Below are 23524 nucleotides of genomic sequence, written 5' to 3'. Positions count from 1 at the left end.
TACTCAGTGCTGCTGTAAAAGCAGTTCTGGGAAAAACCTGTCCTAAATATGCAGGATAATCTTTTCTTAAGCCTTTCCACAAGGCTTAGCTTGAGAGCATGGCAAAGGTATGTATATTATGCTCATTATTCTAGGGGAGGCTACCTATCAGATGTCCTGACTGATATTGACTTTTATTGGACAACTAGATATTCAACAGAATGGTTTAACCATCACCAAAGCAAGCAGAGGATTGAATTCAGCTGAAGTGAAGCCAACGCTCTTTCACAACTAGGTTAGTGTTTGCTAAGCAATGTCTCCACCTGGTATTTTAAGTGCATGTTATATATTACATAACATCTGTGAAAGCATGAGAAAACTCTCTGGTGGCTGGAAGGCATGGGTTCAGTCAGGTTTACAAATATACAAGCAGGCAGCCTTCTCCAAAATGACAGTTACCAGGGACACATCTAATTCTTGCTAGATACTTGCTCTACTTGCCAGATAAACACTTGTCTTTTAAATGAAATAATCCAGTTTCTAGAGGTAATGTCTTTTTTCTTATATCTTGTATAATTTTCATGCATATTTCACAGGTAGTCTATGCAATATAACATGAATATTTCAATGTTGATTTTTTTTTTTCCCAGACCATCAAGATGAGTTCCCTGCTATAGTTTTGAGTAAGAATATCTCTTTATTACTCTATTTTTTAAGCTTTTTTGAAACAGGAAAATTAAGTATGGGTTGACATACTGGATTAGGAACTGTACAGAAATCCTACTATGAAGGCACTACAATCTATGAATAAAATAATACTTTGATTTTGCAAAAGTGTAAAGTGCCTAACCAATTTTATTACTGAAATGAAAAATATAATTAATTATATTATTATTTTTCAATTATAATTGAAAATTTATAATTGAAATGAAAAATAAAACACAATGTCACAATTTCTATACTTGCACAGCCCTGAAAGAGAGAGAACTGCAAACACAGCTGGGTTGAAGAACTGAAATGACAGATTCTTGAACAACTGCTCTTGATATCTTTACAGTATCACTATTGGGGTTAGTAAATGGCAAAAAAATATCACTCTCTGGGGTTAGTAAATGACAGCTTCTCTGACAGGAGCTCCTTAGGTTATTGATAACCAGAGGAATTACATACAGCTGCTATCCCATGCCAAAAAGATGTATGGAAGAGGGGGAAGAGATATGATAGAGCAGTTCTTTATAGAAAGTTTTCTGCCTACACCATTGGGGCAGATGTCACAGCATATCCCATGTTCAAGTATGTGGCCACACGTACACCAGCTCTAAAGCAGGTGAGTCTCTCATAGACACATGCAGTCATGTCCCCTCTCCACACAAGTGGTCTGTCATGGTCTCCACACAAGTCGTCTGTCATGTTCCCACAGGTACCAAGTATGGGATCCCACAGGCAGTCTCTGTGGAGATAAGTGGACAGAAAGTTTTCTGATGGCTTCTCAGTTCTTTAATTTCTCAGCTCAAAGAATCCCACTAACTCCTGGCCTTCCTTCTCTCTGACTTCTGGGAACTGGTCAAATATTCCTCACTTCATCTCTTCTCCCTTCAAATCTTGTTCTCTTAGAGGCAGGTCCCATGGAAGATAGGTCAATAATAAGCAGCAGTGGTCCATTGCTTCATTTTCAGGGATGTGAAGCCATCATCTTGTCACCATGTTGGGACATGATGAAAGTATCTTCAGCACATGCATTTAAACCCAACCTAGCCTACAATTCCTGTTCTACACACATGCACTGTTCAATGAAGATGCCTGAATGTAGGTGAGATGGATCCCACCCACTCTGTCTCATCTCCAGCATGCCTGAGAATTCACTGCTGTTTGACTTTCCAGATGCTCCCAGCAAGTCTGAGAAAACATTGACTCCTGCACCAGAACAGGTGCATTGGTATATGGCTGTTAAGCACTGGGGTGTGGGAGAGGTAGGACCAATTATCAGGCCACTTGGCGGTTACATCTGCACTTCTGCAAGCATCTGTTTTAGCAGAGGAAGTGAGAAAAAGCAGTGAAAGCATTTTAGGAAGACTAGAGTGAACTCAGCACAGACTTACAATGGTGCTACCTAATATTTTGCATACATGGAATGGCAAATCTCCCCATTGTTGAATGGGTGACAAGGCATCAAGATGCTTGGTTCAGTTAGGCATTAATAAATTGCTTTCCCTGTCCTTCCATTTTATACCCCCTGCAGACATGCACAAAGTTCACTATGAAATAGAGTTTTGAAATGATTGCTGAGAATGCCTTCATACTGATATGTATTTTCAAAAAAATTATTCCACAAATTATTTTTCCTCCTCAGAGTTCATTACCAAAGAGCAATACTCAGTTTTGTTTAAGGGCAAAAAATAGAAATACCTTTGTAGTGCTGTAATGATCTGATCTACATGTGATTAAATGCTCCAGGAAATACTTTGCATGTTGCCTCACATATACTTTGAAATACACTTCATAAAATGCTATAATATCTGTAGTCCTGAAGCACTTTTTAAAAATTTATTATTATTTAATAAAACTCTTTCTTTTAAGCCCTCTCAAACTCCTACCATCTACTCAAGGTTTTTTGTTTGTTAACTTGTTTTTTTGTTTTTTTACAAAAGGTCCCACTTTCTTATTGCCCTTCACTCTCAGAGCTGTAATCCAGGCCATCCACAGCCAATTTGCTGCACTTCTACAAACTGTAGTCCAGCACTGGTGTGACAAGAGCAAACACTCGTCAGTTCCTCTTACAACCAGAAACAAACACAGATTGTACTAGAGATACAGGGGAGGGCTTCTTCATGTATCCTTGCAAGCTGCATTCTTAGACTTCATCTGAAGCTAATGGACAACCTGAGTGTGAAGGCCAGCATCAGGGCTGTGTACTTACATATTCACCTAAATACACTTGGTCATATAAAAAATTTTCTGCAGAAGAGTTTACTGAACTCTCATCTCTCCAGAAATAGGATAACCCAGCGAAATTCAGGGTTCCTGACAAGGTGTTTTTACTATCTGTGCACCTCAGTCTAAGTGGAAATATGTTGAATCTGGTTCAACTTAAACAGAGAGAGGGCAGATAGCTAAGAAGAAGACTGACTGTACAAAGAAAGCAAAGAATAAGCTAGGGTACAAACTTCAACTCACAGAAGCATAGGAGTATGGACTTGCTTCTGTGCAGTATGCCTGTGTAGACACATATCAATACTGAGTCAATAGGAAAGATACATACTTCATTTGTTAGGCTTTCCATCAGCAGCACATTAAGTTGTTTACTCTTAATTCTAACTCATATTTGCTAAATTTTATTTAAGAGGAGTACTGAAGAAAAACTATGACAAAGCTAATTATAAACTGGTCCAGAAAGACCCTGTTCACCCACTTATGTTGCTTGAAAAGGCAAGACCCTATGTGTGGCCCAGATAATGCTCCCATTACTTTTAATTTGAGTTACAGCAGATTCTGTACTCAGCATGAAATTCAGAGGTCCCACTTTGGCACTGAGTAAAGTGAAGTCAAGAAAATGGAGTGTTTGTGCATGTGTTTGTTTAAAAAAGAAAAAAAAAGAAAAACAAGCAAAAAAAAAAAAAACACACACACACACAGCCCCACACTGTCCTATATAAAGGAAATTAAATAATATACATGAAAACCTAAGGAATTACATAGTTTGTTCTACTGACAGAGCAAAATAAAGATGTACAGTATGCTTTTAACTCGTCCTTCATTTCACCAGCTGTCCCATGCAACCTTTAATTACTCAGAAGAAATAAGCACATAAGGAGAAGTGTATTACTGGATAAAAAATAAATAAATAAAAAAATCCAGCTTCTGCTATACCATACTCCCCACACAAACATTATTTTGTAATCAAGGTTCATGCAGTTCTGTGTTATTTTTCTTAAGTTTACTTTTGCCATAAACTTGAGTCAAGTGCAGATTTTGGTCTAGACTAAGATCGCAGAAGACAGGCTGTCATCTCAGGAAACAAGCAGTGCACACATCTACTGTGATTCTACAGAAGAGAGCAGAAGAGTTTAAGCAACTTAACCTTTAAGGATTAAACTTTTTATTATTACTATTCCTGTGGTTTCTTGGGAAAAGTCTACAATAGTAAGTCCATAACACGTATTTTATGACTCCTTGTGCCAGAACATGTAAGGGTGGCAGAGAGAAGAAAAAGGCTACTGATGAGCCTTGAACAGACCCATCTTTCAATATAACTTACCCAACTATTTGATTATGTTTTATTCATAACTGTTGCATCCCCTTGACTTGAACAGCATCAGAGCACAACATCACATACATTCGTATTCCTTGAAAATGTGAAATAGATAGGAAACAGGATTTTTTTTTTTTTTTTCAAAAAAGTTTGAAATTTAAAGTGGGGGCTTTTCTAGTGAATTTCAGAAAGGCTGGGAGGTTGTCTTCCTCTAAAGATTTGTTAAAACTGTTATAATTAAGCCGTAACATTGGTAAATCCCATTTGCTAGAGCATCACTAAGTTCAAATCAGTAATGAAAGTGTTCTTTAAGCACCTGACTAACAGATGATGAAGCCAAACACACTTCCAGAGTCTTGTGTTTCTAATGTACTTCAAAGAGAAGAGTCTTCTGCTAGCATATGGACTGTACAAGATTTTTGGTATTCTGGACTGTAAACCAGTGGGATGCGAGGCAAATATATATGAGGAAGGTGGATTACACCTGCAAATGCAAAAAGCTAGCTTGTATATGTTTCTGCACAAGGGACTTATTTTCTTAACTTTCTTTTATGACATATACTGTGAATTATGCATTCCTGCACTGCTATTAGCTTTGCTACAAAAATCAGTTAATGGAAGCCATTTCTAATGCACTTTTTAAATTTAATTATTTATTTACTTTAATTTCTTTTGCACTTTCCTCTTTTTTTTATTCTGTTCAGTTCTCTATTACTGCCATCCAGTATGGCCACCTCATCATATCATCTTTTAAACATGCTCAATTTTGCATTCCTTTTCATTCACCAAGCACACACACTCATGACCAATTATTTTCGTTAACTTATTCACCAATTTAGAAAAGAGACTTGTGGTAACTGTAATATGCAGTTACACCCTTTTCCATATCTTACCTAACTCAAGAAGTGGAGATTTGTCTCTGGATTTGGTTTCTGCAGAGAATGCAGTATATTGGAGGTAAAAGCTTTGGATTAAAGACTATTCTTGACCTTCCTCACTATTACGTTGCAGAGTCTGGTTTATATTAACCAACCTTTAAAATCCCTTCCCATATGAGTAGGTTCCAGCTGCAGTGTTGATTCTCATTTCAGTGTGAATGCTAAAAGTTTAAAGCATGTCTTTCCTACTTCTCACTTAGTCATGAATGTTACTTTAAGGAGAATCCTTAATTTGAATATGGATAATCTTCACAGTGGTCCATCTGTTTCTAACATGGTAGAATCCTCAAACATTGAATGTATACAACAAAGCTTCAAGAAAATATTGTCGCATGAATGGGATACTTTCCCAAAAGAGACCATACACCTCAACAAGAGTTTGAAGAAAACATTCCATATAGTTTTAGTTGTGTTTTAATGCTTTTCAGAAGCTGGATAGACAAAGGAAGTAAGCTTTCACTAGGTGATCAGACAGCTCTATCTTTATGTAAAGCAATTTCTAAGCAGATCATTTGGGTCTCTAGATTACAGTATCTCCAGTTTACCTTGGAATGAAAATATATCCTCCCATCCATGCCACATCAGAGCACAGCTTTTTAGTTACAGATGCAATGACATACGGAGGGTATTTGGTAGTGAAAAGCTGTTAATATGTAAATTTGAGATAGTATATACACTTCTTCGGTAGCATCCTTCCTAACTTTAGATATTTTCAATAGGGTGGGAGTTGTGGTAGGTGGGGAAAAGAAAACTTTTGCATTTGCACTACTATGTATCCAAATCTATTGATGAGATTAAGTTATGATAACTTAAAGTGTCAGGATAATAAAATGATTTGGGGCAGATTATTTCTTCCAGGTATTTGATACAACTATGTAATATTTCTCAAGACATAATCTCTTCATTTTAAGTTGGTGAGTAGCCTCACTCGTACATTTCCATAACAAGAACAATCATTGCTGGAGAAATAAAAAATCAACCACATTAACCATCTTCTCACAATCAAATAATCAAACAACTCAGCTCCTCTTCTGTTACGAACAAGTATTACCAGAGCCTTTTCAAAAACTCTGTTTCTTGTTCTAGGACTGATTTTCCATTCAACACTGCTCCCCTCATCAAGAAAGCTTTTCAGCCAGAAGAGAAAACTTTAAGCCAAAAATCTTTCCCAAGTCCAGCCAACTTTATCATAGTATTTCCTACTATAAGCAAACTTTTGACATCACAGATCAAAATTTAATATCTATATTGCTCTCTTTCCAAATTCACCTTGTTCTTATCCTTCAAACTTACCCTATACAATCATTTTTGCGGGATAAATTATAGTTTCCATTATATATACACATATCATCATTGTAATGATGGATACTATAAATAAACTGTAAACACACGTTCCATCTACATTTATACTGATGTGCATTTGCTTGTAGAATTTTGTTAGAGACTTTGCTGACACACTCTACTTACTAATTAAAATGCAACTCAGCTAGACCTAGAGATGATGCCTGGCATGCTCAAGGGAAATGAAAGTCTTTGCCACACTTGCTCCTCCTTCTGGACATATATTCCTGCTTTGGAAGAAAATGTAATATGAGACGTGAACACAGATGAGTCCATCCTGTAAAACAAGAGACTCTCACATGAACAATGTCCCTATATTATGGTAATTCTTTATTATTTATATTTTTATTTTATATATAAATATTTTATATATAATTATTATCAATAATATATATTTATATTTATGCTGTTCAGAAAGTTTGGTTTAGGTCTTTTTCCTTTGCTGCTCAAACATCCTACTTCCTTTTGAGATTGGCATTTAAACAAACAAACAAACAAACAAACAACAACAGTAGTTTTCCCATACTATGTTCTTTCTCTTCCTCACCAGTTGGAAGAAGCATCGTTAACAACAACAATGACAATTTTATAGGTATCTTACTAAGACCGTATCTGTGCTTTATCTGTTAGGCCAGAAGTCATTCAGCACCTTAAGTTTTTCAGTCCAGCAAAGCCCATATAAGAACTCTATCTCTGACACTGCAGCTGTAGATTGAATTCATATTCAGAGATGTGTTTAGGCACTCTTTCAGATAAAGGTTTTCACAAGCCTTCTTTTTGACATTTTCCTTTACTAAGTCAGGGAACATTGGTTCTTTAAATAATTGCTCCTATAGGGGGAGGGATACAACTCGTCTGACATCACAGGCTGTGACAATCTAGAAGATTCATTATTGAGAGCCCTTTCCTAACCCAGTCTATATTATTTTCATCTGCAAAACTTGTTAGACAGCTTAATAATGGCCAACAATTCCATAACTACACTAGATTGCATTTAAATTAGTCAAGGGAGAATTTAACTTCTCCTAAGATAACAACAATTTTCCCAGTTATTAATATATTTCCTTTATGCATTTGTATTCCCTTTGTCATCCCTTCTGTTTTACATTGGTTTTGGACTTTGATCAGATATCCTCATAAACGAGTTATTTTAATAGTTTTGTAATATACCTCAAAGGTCATATTTAACAGAAAAAAAATAAACCCCCAGGAAAAAAGAAAGATAGAAAAAAACCAACAACTAGCTATTAAAATAAAGTGTGCCACTACAAATTCTCTATGCTGCCCTAAACTTCCGCCAAAAAAAGGGAAGACTAAATAAAACAGGATGGGATTGTTTTTCTCTTTTTTTCTTCCGTAATAGAAGACTCAAAGATTAGTATACAAGCATGGTGGAGTAAATGGTATTTCTATGGACATTAATAAAAGCTTCTACAGAGAAAAACAACTCTTTTCTGCAGATTAAATCTCTGAACAAGCTGTTGGCAAGTTCCCCTTGCTAAAGAACTTACACATATGGATGTTCATGGATGTTCCCACCATTCTCTGGACAATGCTTCTGTTAACATTCCTTTGATGGATCAACACCAAAAGTGAGTTCTCCAGACTATTGCTTGATATCCTACGCCACACAAATATGTTGGTTTCTGTCAAGGGTAAAATGATCATAAGTACCACCCACCTGTAGTGCTTTTAGAAAGGAACTGAGAAAAACATGGAGTATCAGCATGCAGCAGTGGCAGGCTACTCTACAGTGGAAGTGAAACCAATGGAGGGTAGGGAGCTTGGGGGGTGTGGTGCTGCAGCAGGTCCATGTCCTTTCTGCTCAGGCAGGGCCTCATCCTGCAACACCCAGCAGGTGAGCTAGGCAGTTCGAGTGGCCTGATTGTTTCAGTCAACCATCCTGTGAGTTCAAAATAAGACAGACTCAAAGTTAATCCAGTCAGCAAATCAAAACCATCAAAGAACGGGACAGGAAACAAGCTTCCTTACAACATAGCATAAGCAAGCAAGTAGCCATAGGAAGGGCATGAGGACATATGTAACTGGTGGGCTTGTGGTCAGTTGTGTGGATGGGGCTGGACAGAGCCATTAAGACCTATTAGTGCTCTCATTAGGAACCTAATATGGAGCAAATAATAAGAAAATAGAACGCTAAGCCAGATTCAGAAATAATAATTGATAAAAATGAAGAGGAAGAAGGCGAAGAAGAAGAAGGTGAAGAAGAAGTAGAAAGAGAAGAAGAAGACACTACTAGTTTTGTATGATTTTCAAGAGATGGATGTTAGCAGAAGGTTCTTGGATAAGATTTTAAGATTTGGGGAATTATTAAGTGAAGTTCTGAAAACTGCCTTAAATCATTTGAATATGTAAAGCTTGGTGGAAGTGCACCCCCCAAAAAAATGTTCATTTAAAATAACACAGACAGCATATCTCCACCTGTTTTGGTACACTATTCTCTAAACTATTCAGTCAGTAGCCACAGATGCATATTCATGTGGCCTAGGAACTATGCTTACACAAAAAACTTTCAGAAGACCAAAGTCTTTTTCTACCACATCAAGAAGCTATGCAAAGAAGTATGCTGAAATAGAAGAAGAATTCCCACTACTTGTACAGGCCTATTTACTGGTTCAGTGCATATTTGTTCATTTTAATTTTTAACAAAAAACAGAACACAAATCACAGGATATTTTTTCATTTAGGGTTGATATAATAATACTTTATCTATTTTTTCCCACACTATGACCCTATCATACAAAACTTTTCAAAGGAGAAAATATTCTAGAGAGAGTATTTTGAGTAGAGTTGGTAGCCAACCACCAAATTAGGAAGAAAAGGTAATGATAACAAGTGTCTGATGTCATCCTGGCAGCAATGTTATTTGATCAAAGCAAGTTAGAGATGAAGAATTAACACAAGATTTGCCAGTAACTTCAGCTCCACCTAGAAGTGAGTCAACTTCCAGCAAGTACATTACCATATTGGCAGGACTGAAATGACCTTCATATGACTGATAGCCTGCCTCTGAAAGGATGGATGATTTTGGTCTCTTGAGTACATTAGAGGACTGTTCCCCCAGTACCCGAAGAACATAAAGTTATAAACAAGCACATGGTCAGACCAAAATATCCCATATGCTAGTCTTCTTTTTAAAGTAAATTCAGGCTACTGAGTAATAATCATTTGGAATGTAACAGATGAGGGGTAGGAAAGCAAAAAGGTACCAATAACAACAATCACCACGGCTATTAATCTCCTCAAAGTTACCTGCCAGATCTTGGCAGTAGAAGCAAGAGAGTTGTTTTTTTGGAAAGGACACAAATACAGTACTATGACTGATTACTTCTCCAGATATATCGGTTTGGCTCTACTCATATGAACCTCACTGGCACACATTGTCCAGAAAGCAAAGTAAATGCTTGAGAAACATGAAGTCCTCGTGTCAGATAATGGACCTTTAAACAATCAAAGTGTTTACATAGAACTTTACGTTCAACATCGTTGTCATAGTCTATTTTGCCCCCAGAGAAATAGAAGCAAAGGTAGAGATTAGAATTGTATAAAATATACAGATTAAAAGAAAAATAAAACCCACAAGAGTTCTGCAAAAATTAATGGCTTGATATAAAACACTTCTAGCCAGTCAACCACCGTTGCACCTGGATCTGCTCCTGCAGAATTTCTGATGGTAAGAAGATTAAAGACGATTCTATCCATGGCACCCAGACAGCCTTCAACTAAATGTTCCAGCTCAAAGGAATGCTGAACATGAGAAGGTGAAATAAAAATCCATCAACAACAAATGTCAATGCTTGGCACAGAGCAAAACCACTGCCTGACCTGAGATCAGGGACTAGAGCTCTCAGACATTTGGAGTTACTCAAAATTTAGCAGATATTTCTAACCTCTTTTTCATGAGGATTCAAAAGGATTTCTTTAGAGGACCTGGACTGTTCTTCAGTGTTTTCCAGTTCAACAAGGAGAGAATCAAAGATCTGTTTGAATTCCCTAATGAAATGTAAACTACTTAGGAGGCTTCCCCCAGGACCACATCAGAAGCCAGAACAATCCTCCTAAAGAATTAAACTTAAAAACTCTCCTTGTGCATATGTTACATATGCATGTGCATGTGTGTTTATGTTTTAGAAATGTTGATTTGTCATTTTAAGTTTTAATGTGATAGCCAGACAGATCCAGGATATGTTGTAAGGGTAGGATAATAAACAGGGCAATTTAAGGAAAGGGGTTTTCCTAGCAGCAGCATGAGCCATGTTCTTATTTAAAACATCAAATTACACCAAATATTTCATTTTGTATGAGGTCATCCATATCAAAACATTACAATTTTCTAAAATAAATTACTGCTTTTCATATTGGGAAAGGTTTACATTAAGCTCCATCAACCTGAGCTGATTCAGTGCCCTGTAGTATGAGGATCTTGTTCTCCCCTCTGGTGACAAAGGCATTTTGTGGTTTTGAACTGCCAAATGCAGGTAGTACCCAAGTTGAATATACAGTCCAATCCCAGAGAACAACTATCCCCTATCAGTCATTTTATTTAAAAAAAAAAAAAAAAAAGAGAGAGAGAGAGAATTTAAACCTAGACTCTTCAAAACCCTGAAAGAAACAAACACAGTAATACATTCCACGTGCAAATATGGAGGCTGAAGGCCTGCGTGGTTTATCTTATGCCATCAGATTTTCTTATTTATTAAAAATTTCCTCACTGTGAAGCAATTTATTTCAACAAATTTCAACAAAATTTAAACTACAGTATTAGTAAAACTATGAAAACTAATCAACAACAATTAAACTACAAAAATTAAACTCCAGTAAGAGGTGAAATAGAAGCAGGTACCATTTGCCGATGCATCCTCAATGGCTGCAGTTTTGCTTGGAGTTTCCTGCCATGTTGCCCAAAGACCCATGCTTTTCCTGAGCAATTGTCCAGGACCATCAGGATCCTATCCATGGACACTGTGAGCCTAATGTTTCTTGAGCACATCTTCTGACTGTGCTTTATAGAAATCTCTTTTACGTAGGAATGCTGTGTGTTTCAAAATAGGGTTTGCAAGGGATATAGATAGAGGAAAACACACTTTGTAGTCTGTAAAGTTGGCCAAGTCCTAGCAGTTTGCTCCCTGCTCAACACTGTCAAGACATCCAGAAGCAGAGCTGCAGTCATATAAATAGCTTTACTGATAAAAATGTAAGTATGCAATAACTTCCAGCGCTACAAGGCAAAGCATTATTTTAATGGATGATTTGAAGACATAAGTTTTGTGGTTGTTTTAGTCCAGAAATAGTTTTGTAATTTTGAAAACCTGCCCCTGCTCTTGAAGAAAAAGAGGAAGACATGGAAGACATTTCCTTTACTGTCAAAACCTGTGATACTTCAGAAGGACTCAGCATAACAACTCCATAGGGATAACACTGAAATAAGTAAAATATTTGTCTCTGATAGTAACAGAGATTAATCCTCTCCCATAATATTCTTTTGTCTGTTGGTTTTTAGTTCACTAGAAAATTAAACATGTAGTTACTTGGGATCTACTTATCTAATTCATTTGTTATTAGGTATTTCCAGTTCAGGAGATTTGCTGAGAAAATCTACACCTGGGCCTGACAGGTGTATCTAGACAGACTGCAGTAGCTTCAGTAAAGGTCCAAATCTTGCTTCAAACATAATTTCAAAGACCCAGATTTGTCCATTTCAAGGTCTATAAAATACCAAGGCTGAGAGTGATCATCTTAGAACCCATTTCAAGGTCTCCCAAAGGAATGTATAACTGTCTTGGGAGGCTAGGCCCTCCAAAGCATCTTTCCAACTGTAGGAGGGATGATGGACATGCCACTTCTCTCCAGCACTGCCACACATGGGTACAAAAGGCTCTCTCTGCTCCTGACTTCAGTGCCTGCATAGGCATGGGAAGGGCTCAAAACAGTCTCTCAAGACAGGAGAGTGCAATAATGTGCTCCCTTGAGAGTCTTCAGAAGTCCAGAGGAACAGAAAAATGCAAAAGGAGGCTACAGAAGCAGAATAAAACCTCCTTACCAGTCTCATCAATGTGGTTCTGTGTATGCTTGCACTGGGACTCTATTATGTACCATAACTTTATTTATTCCATAACTTTATTTCATCAATTTTCATCTTTTTAATGCTGTCACTTTGCATGGCAGAAAGAAAAAAAATTCAGGAAATTACCATGTCCACATTCAGGACTGAAGTACAGAAAATTTCTTGCCATAGGTAGGGAAGCACAGCTCTTTCTGTATAATATAAATAATCATTTCTCGTTCAGAAACATCCAAACCTCCCAGAGTTGTTTTTTGTTGTTGCTGTTTGTTTGTTTGTTTTTCTTCCAGCAATCCAGCAGAGGGTTAATATGCATTGGTTATAATCCTACTTTTATGTCTGTACTTTATATATATATTTTTAACTACATTAAACTATATATACATCTATATAAGATACATATACATGTAAAACAAAGTCAAACCTGTCATCAGCTGAATGCTTAACACAGGTACATTACTTTTAAACACACTTGCCTAGAAGAGAAATTGCACTAGGGAGTACTGGTTATACAAGCAGAGTGTATTTTGTATTCCTGCAGAAGATTACATCACCTCCCTCCATTTCCTCTAAAATCTTGGTGGAAGAGGAAATTAAGGGAGACAAACTGAACTGTGATGCTTAGGGAGTCCCTTGATTCTGCCTGTCACAATTTTAAGCCTGCTCAGGGCCTCAGGGGAGTCTGGCTGTTCCTACTCCTTCTCTGCCAACCAGACAGTAACGGCCCACTGCTTTTATTCATTACCCTGAATGTAATGCACTAAATTTAACAAGTAACACACTCAGCGGGAATTTATTGGCCTTTTGCAGCATGATTGCAAGGTAGGATATGGATATAGATTCCAATTACTGCTGACACCCAGATAAGAGGAACAAAACCTATATATGATTGTTATTAATCAAAGGTGATATCTCATATTACAAGGAAAAGAAAAATAAACCAAGAATAATTAAAATAATCTAAGTTTTTTTTTTTTTTTCTATCAAAATATCAGCTGTTCCAAATAAAATTATGCTGATATTTTCTAGTTATGAATAATAAAAGGGATAGGATATTATACAAAAATGTCCAGGAAGAAAATGTAAATAACAACAGTTATTCATTATAAAGTGATATGCAGAAGATTCACATCCCAGGAGATGTAATATACTGTGAAAAGACCAAAACAAAAATATGTATACATACGGTATGTAAATATTAATAATCACTAAACAAAATAAAATTTGTGCAATATATTCCAGAGAGCTAAGTGTCATATTCATTTGACAGTATTAAAAGATGGAATAGGAAGGAATTAATTTTTCTTGTTCACATCTGGAGTTTAAATAGGTACAATATGAATGGGCAAAGAACAAGCCAAAGACCACTGCATCAACATTCCAGAAACCAACAGATGTGAAACACATGTCTATCTGTCCCAAACCCCTCCCAGGTGAGTACAGAAATTAACCACTCAGCTATCTGTGATTGCATTCATTTCATAACACTGCAGCCCACAGCACGTTAAATACTACTGCTATTCAGAGTAGTAAGAGGCAAAGAATTCACCTCTATAACATTCAGAATTTCCATTCAGCTTGGAACTAGAAGATGAAAGTCTTTTCCAGGCTATCCAAACCATTAGGATCAGCAGAGTGCAACCAGAAAGCTTGTGAAGTTTACCATTACTATCTATTCCTCATAAATTAGGCTGAGCACATCAGACAGAGAACATTTTCTGGTAACAATTCTGTTCCCTTCCTGAACCATAAGCAGGAGGCCTTACTTTCCAAAACCAGTGAGTTAAAAAGGATGAAGACACAAAGTCTCAATTTCTGAAAAGATATAACAGTACAACTTGCTTGAAACTCAGTGAATCCACTATTCACAAACAGGCTACCTCAGATTCCTATGGTAGATGACTAGATAATTTGTCCAAAAATTAATCAGATAATGACATTGCAAATACCACAGTGGTCCTTCCTGGCCCAACTTTACCACTCCTTTCTGCTTCTTGAGAAGGTGTTCCGTTGTATACTATTTATTTCCCAGTCCCTTCAGTACTGGTAAAAGCTAATCTAATTGCTCAGTGGAGATAGAACTGACACCAGCAGTTGTCTCAAATGAACCATCATGAACCTTTCAGTGTCAGAATCTCAAGCAAGTACTTGGAGCCCAAATTTCAAAGAGAACTTTTCCAGGTCTCTTGTCCTTAATTAAAGACTTCATTCTACAAGTCATCATTATCATGCTATCTGCATAAAGTGCAGCATATGTATCAGAGTTACTGCATGTATAACGTGTTAGCTTGCCTTTTCTGGGATGCTCTCTCTCACCTGTGAAAAGAATGAGAGACCAGTCTCTCATTCTGCTATGTTGGGGATATTTAATTATTACATTTTCCACCTCTATTATGGAGAAAAATGTCATAAACTGTTCAGTCATCATGTCTTAGATGTCTTAGAAAGAGAGATGTGTCTTAATTTTAATGAAGGCAGTTACTTAGTGGCATGGAATAGCGATCATGTTTTCTCACCTTATTTTTGCCATTATACCTGGAATACAAAAGTGTTTTGAGACTGGATACAGCAGGAGAGTGAAGAGAATAAATACAGAGGAATAACATATTTTTAGGAAAAATATTTTTTAAACAGACACTATATATATATACATATATAATAAACCTATATATATCTATAAAACTATAGCATAGGTTTTACTATGTGTATATGAATGATGGATTATATGAGAGCATAAAATCATTTTTTGCTGCATTTGATGCTGTAAGGTACTACTGATAAATATTTGATTACATATATACATGATTTCAAACTGAGAAACAGTTGGGTTGGTGATACAGACTTGGTACCAAAGAGGTCTTTTAACAATAACAATAATAATAATAATAATAATAATAATAATAATTATTATTATTATTATTATTATTATTAATATTAATAATAATAATAATAATAATAATAATGCTAGCATTTGCTTCCAATTTGTGAAGTTTGTGACTGAGGGAATAATGGAAACAGCTAAAATTTTGACTTGTCAGGGCGTGCACATATGTATATAACTTTAAGCTTGAGAGCAGTGCTTACCAGGGCTTTGTAAATAAGGACTTTGCTAAGAGATGACTTACTCAACTGCATAGTTTTCCAAACATTAGCTTTAGAGAGCTTTGGATCAGACTCCAAAAGAAGGGTTACTTCTCTAGCTAAAATGCATGCTGGCCTTTTACAGTCTTTGCTTGCATCAAAATAAACGCACAGAAACTATGCTTCTGTGACTGTGTACACACTGTTTTATAGAGAATATGAAACAAATGCAGTATCCTCATATTGCAACTAGCTGCTTATCTGGAAAAACAAGACAAAACAAAGCAAGGAGGCTATTGTAGCTTGTCAGCATTGCAACAAATGTTAAAACTCCAGCCTTTTGTTCTCAAATGTTAATGGAAAATAAACAACAACATTTTCTGGAAAAAAAAAATAAAATATATAATTTAAAATGGTAATGATACATTTGTCTCATGAGAATTTGTATTCTGTCCGCAAATCAATCAAGATATGCTGAAATGATTTAGAGAGAAATCACTGCTGAATGCATAAAATCCTGGGAACAAAGAATGGTACCTGCATACAGGGGACAGTTGGTAATACCCACAAATGGACAGAGAAATGTATTTTGTAAATATATAAACTCATCAATTCTGGTAGCTTCTACTATAAATGACACAATTTTTGTTTATAGTACACTGTTGAGAAAGATACTGTGCTCTCCATATTTTTTACTAGCACATACCATGGGTGCATATTAGATCAAGACTCTCAAGACTGGAATAAAATCACTGACATGTGGATCATGTTGATAACCTTAATGCAAAATATTATCCTCTTTCTCTCTCTCTTTTTTTTTTTCTTTTTTTTTTTTTTTTTTTTCTTTTCTGAATTTCTCACAATGCTTTTAACACACTAATCCTTAAAAATCATTTAAGCTATAAGATTGGGAGAAGGCATCACATTGGAAGGGAATAATTTCATGCCTCAGATGAGTTGTGAAGCATGAGGACGAAGAATGAGTGACTTCAGTCACCTGAGAAGTGCAGTGATTCCCAGAAATGCACTGCCTAAAGTATGTTATTGTTATTTCTGCATGGAAATTATTTTAGAAAAGGTCACACCCATGGAGCCACTAAGAATGATTAGATATGAGTGATTAAGGTGGCAACCATACAGACTGTAATTCACTGTTTAATAAATAAGTGAGCTCCACCATCACACTTTTAAAAATAAAGTGTACATTTTAAAGATTAAAAAGAACCTCCTTGCTCAGGGGAAGTGCTGCCCTAGCCATGCATGACTGCCAATGCTCTGTTACAGCAACCGAGAAAACTCAGTGTTCAAGCCACTGTATCTGAGCCAGAAGAATTCCATGGTGCCATTTGTCCAAACCCAAAGCATTCAGGAAACATGAAATCATTTGTACTATCTAACATGGTACTGCAAAGCTGAGTGTTCCTCTACCTCACCTGGCCTGAACTCAGTGTGCAAGATGGGAAGCACCCATTTCCCCTTCCTCTGCTGGGGTCCATCCCTGGGAGTGGCCACTGTCTTTCTGGGCTTAAGAGTGCCCCACCAGAGCACCAGCGCCTCTCTGGGTTTAAGCTCTGTTTAGGTTAGGAACAAATACTTAAAATACTATTATTAGCTTTGTTAGAGCAATTAGCTGAAATTTTGTTTCTTTTACAATGAAAAATCAATTTCATTCTGCAGAGCTGAAACAAAATCTCATTTAAGCAGGTTTTATATACACATAAACAGAGGTTTCAGAAACTCTTCAAAAATGGTATCCATCACTTTATAGATGGCCTGCAGTTGAGTTTGCTTATGTGTCATCTAAATGGATTCTACTATGGCATATTAATAGAATCATAGAATGCTTTCGATTGACCTTAAAGACCATTCAGTTCCAGCCCTCCAGCCATGGGCAGGGACACCTCCCATCATTGCTCAAAACTCCATCTAACCTGGCCTTGAACACCTCCAGGAATGGGGCATCCACAGCTTCTCTGGGCAACCTGGTCCAGTGCCTCACCACACTTATAGGACTTTCTTCCTCATATCTAATATAAATCTCCCCTCTTTTAGTTTAAAGCCATTACACCTTGTCCTATCACTATAATCCTTGACAAAGAGTCCCACTCCTGTTTTCTTGTAGGCCCCCTTTAGGCACGGCATTATCAACTATTGAATGGAAACAAGATTTTGATTTTGGAAAAAATTAACATTTTTCTTTTGAAAACATTTGAATCATAGCTGTTTTTAAAATGTTACATAATCTTTTCCTACAAAGTTTATACTAAGATCACTTTCCAATTCTCATTCTTGGCATATGTTTGTGATTTAATCCTACCAGATACTCGAGCAATATTTTCTTCTTTATTCATATTAATTTATCAATTACATCATGCTTGACCATTAGCTCTAGGAGAGTTTTCTTTAATTCTGTGATATTATTTTATACCATTTTCCTGAAAAACTAAGCAGAAAAAAAGATAGTTTAAAAATAATAACAACCGTGTTTGTGTGTACGGTAACCCAGCATTTTTTGCACTACTGCTAGTCTATTATGGATATGAGGTATTGATCCAAGTATCTGAAGCACTTTTAATTTTCTCACAATGAAATATTAAAATTAAGCGAGTTTTAGGTTTGCTCCTCTGGACGTACTATTCAAAGTACGATTCAAAGTGAAGATAAAAAGTGATAAGAAATCAAAAGGATGAAGAATACTTTAAGAAGTACTCTCACAGCCTAATCAAGGTACATAACTGAGACATGATTAAATGTAAGTTTAGCAGCCAACATCTACCATAGAGGCAATATATGGAGTCAGGTTCTATTAGAGAGCAGTAACTCATTACGGTATATAAATTCAGAAGGTGGAAAGAGTCCCACCATTTCTAGCCACATTGTGCTGAAAGATTTTATCACTAAAAACAAATATTTGAAGGAATGCCACAAAACAGAATTTGGGTGGTTGGTTGCTTTATTTGCTATTTTTCTATTTATTTTTTGTTTTGTAGACTCACCGTGAAATTAAAAAACAACAACAACAACAACAACAACAAAACAACAACAACAAAAACAAACAAACAAACAAAAAAAAAACAGCAAAGAAAGTCTCACACTCAAAATAAACTTATGAGGTATTTACTGATTGCCACAGTGCAGAATTATTGTAATCGACTCCTCCTAGCTTGTACTTCTTGTGTTGTTTGATTTTTAGCAATTGCTCTGGGAATAAACAGAACCACCAACATCACTGGACTCAGCACCTGAGAGTAGGCCGAATCTTGCAAGGCTTTTGTCTTTCACGTTGGAGACCCTCAGCTATGGAAGGATTCAATGACTGAGGAGGACTTCCAAGATCTGCATCCTCTGGAAGAAACTGATTTGCAGCCAGTTGTGGCAAAGAATCTACATCATGGTGAGGAGTGGGCTCAGTTACCTCCACGACAGTTTCTTGGTTTAAGAACTCAGCCTGTTCCAGCTGGAAATCACAAAAAGGGCAACAAAGCAATTTTCCTCTATTTTTTTTACTTGTGAGCTTGTTTGCATGCCCTCGTTTGCAAATGTTGTCAGGACAATGTCAGGTTGGTTTAGGCCAAACATTCAGATTTCTTATCTATATTTTATAAAACTTAATCCCACTGGCAATATTTGCTTGATTTCTCTAGTGGTTCCAATGAAAACAGTGTTTTATTTGGCTTTAAACTGTGATCACAGATGAAACATTACAGGACTATGCCAGGATATGAGGGCCAGACACTGAAACTGACTAAACAAAAACTGAAACTACTTAGTCTGTTTATTAGTATAAAAGCTGGAAAAATAAATAAATAAATAAATAAATAACCTAAAAAATCATAAAAAAAGAAATCATAAAAAAAAAATCATAAAAATTGCTCACACAAAGAAATAAATTCTGGTTTATTTGTATATGATTATGTATATATAACAAAATTATATATCTATGATTATCTATGATTTATAATGGAAAATGTTCCCTTACAATGGCTTGGTGGCCAGTTTGCCTCTTTCTGAGCAGCAATAGTTTTGTGACATGCTGCTGGTGTCATACCCACCAGCTTGCTGTCTCCGAGCCTGGGGGTCCCAGCCATGGCAATGCTCATTAACAGCCGGCAGTTGGATAATTTATCAGCCAACCGGCACGTGGAGTTTCACATCTCTCTTCTGTAATTCAAGGGGGACCTATCCCTCCAGCCTACTCCCACTCCTAGTTTAACCCTTCAGCAAAACTTCTACGCTATCTTTGTGAGGAGTCCTAATCCACACTAAATATGCTAATCAAGAAATACCTTGAGGGTCTTTTTTGATCATTTCAGTTATACACATACATGTATCTGCAGCTGAAGTGTTATCTTCAGCAAGGAGTCACTGTCTCTGGTATAGGAAATGCCATTTGTTTTGTCCTGTATAATAGGGAGGTTTTAAACACACTACTTTTTATCATCAAACACAGACTGGAAGATTAGCTCAGGAGAATACATCCTACAGAGGCACAAAGGATGCCCCTGTCTGAATACTCTGACCTCCAGATCAAGAGGCATTGCCACAAATAATTTGGTGGGGAGGGGGAAGGGAGGCTGAGGAGAAGTGTCCACTCTGCCAGGATCTCCATCCATGTGTCTGTAGCACGCACAGAGAACAGCCCCAACGAGACAGCCCTGTGATGAATGGCAGTGGAAGTCCATCAATTTCTGCAGCTAGCCTTTTTTTTATTGTGAGACTCCCCAGAAAGAAAAGTGTCAATAGGAAACACAGATGGGGCGAGTCCCAGCAGTGCTGTGATGTGTGCTGCCAGATAGCCAGAGCGAAGCCATAGCCCTAGAGAAATAGTTGCATGACTCCTACACCAATGGTCTCATGATTCCCTGAAAAACCCTCTGGGATCTGCCGGCTTTGGGAGAGAAACCTTCCTTGCTCTTTTAAGGGTAGGAAAAACTTCGCCTTATCCCATGGACATATTAAGGACATATCTGGTAGAGAAATCTCATGGAATTTTCCTTTGATTGTTATCTTTTTGTGCAGGTTTTTCCACACAGAGATGAGGGGTATATGCCCTAAAACTAAGATCACATTACTCTGGATATAAACATGGGAAAAGAGCAGGCTTGAGAAGGGAGGTGCTGAAGAAAATGGTGGATCTTCCCCCTCCTCAGATCCCACTATGCAAGCTAAAGGCTGTGACTGGTGAGGTGCTGTGCTCCCACCCGCCCTGGGGATGGGATGCTCAGGGCAGATGGGTCCTCTCTTCTCACAGGAGGAGAAAAGGAAAAGCACTGAGGTTAATACAGAAGTGGCAAGGATGCTCCTCAGAGCTTTGCCCTCTTGCCGAGGATGGGCCCTGTGTACTAAAACAGATCCCTTGTAAGTATTTCACATTCCTTGGTCAGGCGAAGAATGCCGGCACCACCCTCTGCGTTTCTATTATTTAAAGGGTCGCTAATCAAGCGGTGAACTTACCTTGCCGGCAAATCTACATACCAGACAACCCATATTCATCTGGTGCTACCCACCCTCTTCACCCCTCACATGTTGTTTGACTCTCTCCGCCTCATCCAGGATTAGCATAACCTGGGCAGCGAGCCCCGAGGACTCACCAGGGTGTGCAGCGCTGAGCACTGCAGGGAAAATGTGCATGATAGCCGCCGACGGCAGCCAGTACAGTAGTGACAAGACTAGGAAGGGTTAAAGTTTTGTCTGTGACACTGAAATTGAGGCCAGCTGTAGGTCATATTCACGTCCCAGTCACAGGAAAATGAACCTGTGAGACAGAACCTAATTATCTGCTAAACCAAAAGCCAGTCTCAGTTCAATAACTTACGACAGAGCTGGCAGCCAGATATAGCGTTGCCATGGTAACGCTGAAAAAAAATCCACTGCAGTAGAGAACAAGAAGGAAAAGAAGGAGACTGTAACCCTAAATATGCTGTAGCCATTTGATCTTGGACAAGTGGATATGTCTAAAGAGTTGGATTGCTACAACTGTCTATCCACTTTAATATCCTCTATAATTACTGAAATGAAAAATGCAATTACAGTGTGCTCTGAGCTAAAAACCAGGAGTAACTGGCTAACTGGGAATTAATTTTAGAGGGAACAATATCAGCTTCTTTCTCCTCTCAACACACACAGACTTACAAGTATGTGGGGGCTGGAGAGCACAGGCGCCTGCTTCCCGCTAGTCCAAAATCACTTCACGCCAATCAAGTCCTCAGTTTTCACCATCACCTTCCCCTCCTCCCTCTCCTTCCGCCACAAGCAATTATACGCAAGGGAAAAGTTTAGCAGAGCAAAGCACTAAAGCTCTCACTTTGGAGACCATAATCTCCGAACTATTTGCAGTCATGAGTGACATGAGTTTACAGGTCTCAGCAAAACGTCCTGCAAACGGCCTCTTACAGGAGATGTGCAACAGACCAAAGGGAAGCACAACAGCCCAATCGTCCTGGGAGCCATGGGGCCAGTGGTCCCATCCTCCCACCATGCATTTTTTCAGATCTAAGCACAGTGCTCTCAAGCATTGCCAGTGATGGATGTGGGGCTTTTCCCACCAGAAAGCCCTAGCAGCAAACAAAGGGTACCATACTCCAGTGGCTCCCTGAGCCGGACCGGTATGTGCACCTACCCGCTGGTTGTCTGTGGAAAGCCACCACCCTGCTCCACCAGGCTCCTCACTGCAGCCACAAAGAACTTTGTGAAAAATCAGATACAAGCACGTACCAAACAAAACCACAAAATCAAACGTGCATTTTGAAATGCATTTTCTAAAAGGCATTATGTGCCCCTACATGCACATACTCCTCACTGCTGTGGGGACCAAGGAACCAACCTCTGATTGTTTTTGTTGATGTGGGTTTGATGTCAAAAAGATCAGCTGTGATTTCATGAAAGAACATATGTCTGTTTGTGTGTGTACGTGTTAAAAACAGATTTTAAATGAAGCACCATGGTTAGAAAAGTATAATTCAAACCAAAACAAATCAAGATTTTTGTGTGTGTGTGTTCTGCACTGCTGCATAGGTGTCTTCAGCTTGCTGCCTAGCTCTTTGTGCAACACAAAACAGCTTGCTTACAGGGAGACTTCACCCCCAGATGCTAGAAACTGCATGGTTTCAGACTCTTACACAGGCATGCTATTCAGACTCAAAATGTTCTTGCCATTACAAATTTTATGAGAGACTTCTCTACAATAATACTATTTTATGGGGCTAGGATAGCAAAATTATTTCCTACCTAAGAGATGAGAGATATTAAGAAATATTTTTATCCTCTATATACCCTGTATGCTTTTTTTTTTTTTTTTTTTTTTTTTTTTTTTTTTGGCATTCCTTTTTCAGAAAAAGCTCTCATTCTAGTCATGGTGCTGACTGAATAAGTAATATGCATTCAGGTATGCTGCCTTCTGAAGTGGGTTATGTATCAATCGCTACTGCACAGTGCTGTGTAAGTAATGAAAAGAAGCAAAACTCCTTCAGCAAAAAAAGTTAATGGTATTCTAGACATTTTCTAAAGATGTAAAAAATAAATAAATAAAAATCAAACAGCATAAACACACACACACAAAACTAAAACAGAACTAAACAAACAAAACAAACAAACACAAAACTTACCACAAGCAACATCTTATGTTGGTCTTTTCATATCTCAATATTGTTTAAGGCTAGTGTCCTGACCTTGTAAATACCATTAATACCCACTCCAGGGAGTAGTTTGATTGAGCTGGTAGAGGTGTCTGGTATCTAAAGAGAATTTGAGCATGACCTTTCTATAAACGCACAGTTTTTGTTAGCAGTAATGCGGATCTAAGGGGGACCACAGTATTATTTTCAATGAGCCAACCTGACACTCAGTGTAAGAGAGGTC

The 23524-nt window shown here is 37.5% G+C and overlaps 1 long non-coding RNA gene across 1 annotated transcript in view; it reads left to right on the top strand.

Annotated features, from left to right (window-relative positions):
- LOC309877855 overlaps window positions 1–23524 on the top strand; it is a 637773-nt gene that overhangs the window by 33856 nt on the left and 580393 nt on the right. The gene's annotated exons all lie outside the window — the stretch shown is intronic.

The sequence above is a fragment of the Aythya marila genome (assembly GCF_965140915.1).
Source record: "Aythya marila genome assembly, chromosome: 1".
NCBI lineage: Eukaryota > Metazoa > Chordata > Aves > Anseriformes > Anatidae > Aythya > Aythya marila.
This window is presented reverse-complemented; position numbering and strand designations above follow the sequence as displayed.